This window comes from Phyllobates terribilis, unplaced genomic scaffold, assembly GCF_046119375.1.
Source record: "Phyllobates terribilis strain yellow unplaced genomic scaffold, ASM4611937v1 Scaffold_9__5_contigs__length_417890890, whole genome shotgun sequence".
Taxonomy (NCBI): domain Eukaryota; kingdom Metazoa; phylum Chordata; class Amphibia; order Anura; family Dendrobatidae; genus Phyllobates; species Phyllobates terribilis.
In genome coordinates, this window is record NW_027362769.1 from 411,706,422 (window position 1) to 411,710,397 (window position 3,976).

Consider the following 3,976-nt stretch of genomic DNA (forward strand, 5'->3'; position numbering starts at 1 on the left):
TGCGGACACCCCGTGACCATCCTAATGTGTTTTTCTTTATTATGCTGTTTCTGTTTATACTTGTTATGTTTACAAAAATATGTTTAGTCCCGGAGTACTAAATTTCACTAGGGGGGAATGTGGCACCCCAGGGGTCTGGTTTCCACAGTGATAGCAATATTACGTCTGAGAGCAGGTGGGAGGTCTCCTGGCCAGGAATCCTATGCATGCCACACCTCCTGCCCAGTCCTGGGAGGGGAAGAACTTCCCCTATATAAAACTGGGGCTGAGGCAGGATTAGAGAGAAGAGAGAAAGAGGAGAAGAAGAGTCCCAGACAGAGATATAGTCTGGTCTGGAGAGGAGCAGCTATAGGAGAGAAAGATCAGGAGCTCAGTGGGAGCAGTGCTAAAAGGAGTCAGGGGCTGGAAGCTGTAGAGCTCGCCCTGATTGAAGAGTTCTCACCGGACCCGGAGTCCGAGGCTGTGGGGACTAATCCTTACCCAGCAGCAGAAACCGACCGGCAGGGGATTTCAGGTCCTCTGGCCAAGAAACCTGAAGGCACGGTCACACGCAAGGGACCAGCACCGCCGTCGTGGAGCGGAAGCTACCAGAAGGCCCCGAGTCACCGGCCATACGGGTGAGCACCACACGGTACACTCAGGGACGTGGGCTACTTTTACCCGCCTCTAGCAAGGTAGCCAGAAGAGTACAATTAGTTGGGGAGGCCTACAACTCCGCCTGGCCAGGGGAGATCCTATCTGCTCACAGACTGACCAGGCCACGATCGCTAGCCAGTACTCCGGGAGGGTCTACTTTTGCCACCAGTAAAGACCCTGAACTACACCGCACCGTCTCTGAGTGGTTCCTGGTGCCTGCGTGCAACTCTGCTAACCCCATCATTCACGTCGGCTGCCCTGAGGCCATACCCCTCCCGTTGGGGGTTATACCATCCACGCTGCACATCCGTACCACCGGCCCCAGCGGTCTGCCCTGCAGCGGCGGCTTCATAGCCGCATTCAACGGGTGGCGTAGTCGAACACTCTAACATCTACTGCTAAAGACTGCCATTTAGTTTGACACCCTGGGCACGGACCGGGTCACCGCCACAAGGACTACTACCCCCAACAGATCCGGCTCCGGGTATTCCCCGCGTGCGCAACCTTGCACCACAGCGCAGGCCCAGGGGGCGCGTCAGAAGAGGGACTGTGAGGAGAGAGGAAGGATGGAGGGAGGTATTCTGAGGAGAGAGGGAGGATGGAGGAAGGACTGAGAGGAGAGAGAGAGGATGGAGGAGGGACTGAGAGGAGAGAGAGAGAGGATGGCGGAGGGACTGAGAGAAGAGAGGGAGGATGGCGGAGGGACTCAGAGGAGAGAGAGAGGAAGGCGGAGGGACTGAGAGGAGAGAGGGAGGATGGCGGAGAAACTGTGAGGAGGAGGGACTGTGAGGAGAGAGGGAGGATGGAGGAGGGACTGAGAGGAGAGAGGGAGGATGGACTGTGAGGAGAGAGGGAGGATGGAGGAGGGACTGAGGAGAGAAGGAGGATGGAGGAGGGACTGTGAGGAGAGATGAAGGATGGAGGAGAGACTGAGGAGAGAGGGAGGATGGAGGAGGGACTCTGAGGAGAGAAGGAGGATGGAGGAGGGACTGTGAGGAGAGAGGGAGGATGGAGGAGAGACTGAGGAGAGAGGGAGGATGGAGGAGGGACTGTGAGGAGAAAAGGAGGATGGAGGAGGGACTGAGAGGAGAGAGGGAGGATGGAGGAGGGACTGCGAGGAGAGAGGGAGGATGGAGGAGGGACTGTGAGGAGAGAGGGAGGATGGAGGAGGGACTGTGAGGTGAGTGGAAGGATGGAGGGAAGGGCTGAGAGGAGAGAGGGAGGAGATTTCAATTCACTGATTCAGAAAATGTGAGGGATTGAGTTGGGATGTGATTGGAGTCATGTGATTGGAGAGGGAGGATGGAGGGAGGTATTCTGAGGAGATAGGGAGAATGGAGGAGGGACTGTGATGGGAGAGGGAGGATGGAGGGAGGTATTCTGAGGAGAGAGGGAGAATGGAAGAGGGACTGTGAGGAGAGAGGGAGGGTGGAGGGAGGTATTCTGAGGAGAGACGGAGGATGGAGGAGGGAATGTGTGGAGAGAGGGAGGATGGAGGGAGGTATTCTGAGGAGAGAGGGAGGATGGAGGAGGGACTGTGAGGAGAGAGGGAGGATGGAGGAGAGACTGAGAGGAGAGAGGGAGGACAAAGGAGGGACTGTGAGGAGAGAGGGAGGATGGAGGAGGTACTGTGAGGAGAGAGGGAGGATGGAGGAGGGACTGTGAGGAGAGAGGGAGGATGGAGGAGGGACTGTGAGGAGAGAGGGAGGATGGAGGAGAGACTGAGGAGAGAGGGAGGATGGAGGAGGGACTGAGAGGAGAGAGGGAGGATGGAGGAGAGACTGAGGAGAGAGGGAGGATGGAGGAGGGACTGAGAGGAGAGAGGGAGGATGGAGGAGAGACTGAGGAGAGAGGGAGAATGGAGGAGGGACTATGAGGAGAAAGGGATGATGGAGGAGGGACTGTGAGGAGAGAGGGAGGATGGAGGAGGGACTGTCAGTAGAGAGGGAGGATGGAGGAGGGACTGTGAGGAGAGAGGGAGGATAGAGGAGGGACTGTGAGGAGAGAGGGAGGATGGAAGAGGGACTGTGAGGAGAGAGGGAGGATGGAAGAGGGACTGTGAGGAGAGAGGGAGGATGGAGGAGGGACTGAGAGGAGAGAGGGAGGATGGAGAAGGGACTGAGAGGAGAGAGGGAGGATGGAGGAGGGACTGTGAGGAGAGAGGGAGGATGGAGGAGGGACTGTGAGGAGAGAGGGAGGATGGAGGAGGGACTGTGAGGAGAGAGGGAGGATGGCGGAGGGACTGTGAGGAGAGAGGGAGGATGGAGGAGGGACTGTGAGGAGAGAGGGAGGATGGAGGAGGGACTGTGAGGAGAGAGGGAGGATGGCGGAGGGACTGAGAGGAGAGAAGGAGGATGGAGGAGGGACTGTGAGGAGAGAGGGAGGATGGAGGAGGGACTGTGAGGAGAGAAGGAGGATGGAGGAGGGACTGTGAGGAGAGAGGGAGGATGGAGGAGGGACTGTGAGGAGAGAAGGAGGATGGAGGAGGGACTGTGAGGAGAGAAGGAGGATGGAGGAGGGACTGTGAGGAGAGAGGGAGGATGGAAGAGGGACTGTGAGGAGAGAGGGAGGATGGAGGAGGGACTGAGAGGAGAGAGGGAGGATGGAGAAGGGACTGAGAGGAGAGAGGGAGGATGGAGGAGGGACTGTGAGGAGAGAGGGAGGATGGAGGAGGGACTGTGAGGAGAGAGGGAGGATGGAGGAGGGACTGTGAGGAGAGAGGGAGGATGGAGGAGGGACTGTGAGGAGAGAGGGAGGATGGCGGAGGGACTGAGAGGAGAGAGGGAGGATGGAGGAGGGACTGTGAGGAGAGAGGGAGGATGGCGGAGGGACTGAGAGGAGAGAAGGAGGATGGAGGAGGGACTGTGAGGAGAGAGGGAGGATGGAGGAGGGACTGTGAGGAGAGAAGGAGGATGGAGGAGGGACTGTGAGGAGAGAAGGAGGATGGAGGAGGGACTGTGAGGAGAGAAGGAGGATGGAGGAGGGACTGTGAGGAGAGAAGGAGGATGGAGGAGGGACTGTGAGGAGAGAGGGAGGATGGAGGAGGGACTGTGAGGAGAGAGGGAGGATGGTGGAGGGACTGAGAGGAGAGAAGGAGGATGGAGGAGGGACTGTGAGGAGAGAGGGAGGATGGAGGAGGGACTGTGAGGAGAGAAGGAGGATGGAGGAGGGACTGTGAGGAGAGAGGGAGGATGGAGGAGGGACTGTGAGGAGAGAAGGAGGATGGAGGAGGGACTGTGAGGAGAGAAGGAGGATGGAGGAGGGACTGTGAGGAGAGAAGGAGGATGGAGGAGGGACTGTGAGGAGAGAAGGAGGATGGAGGAGGGACTGTGAGGAGAGA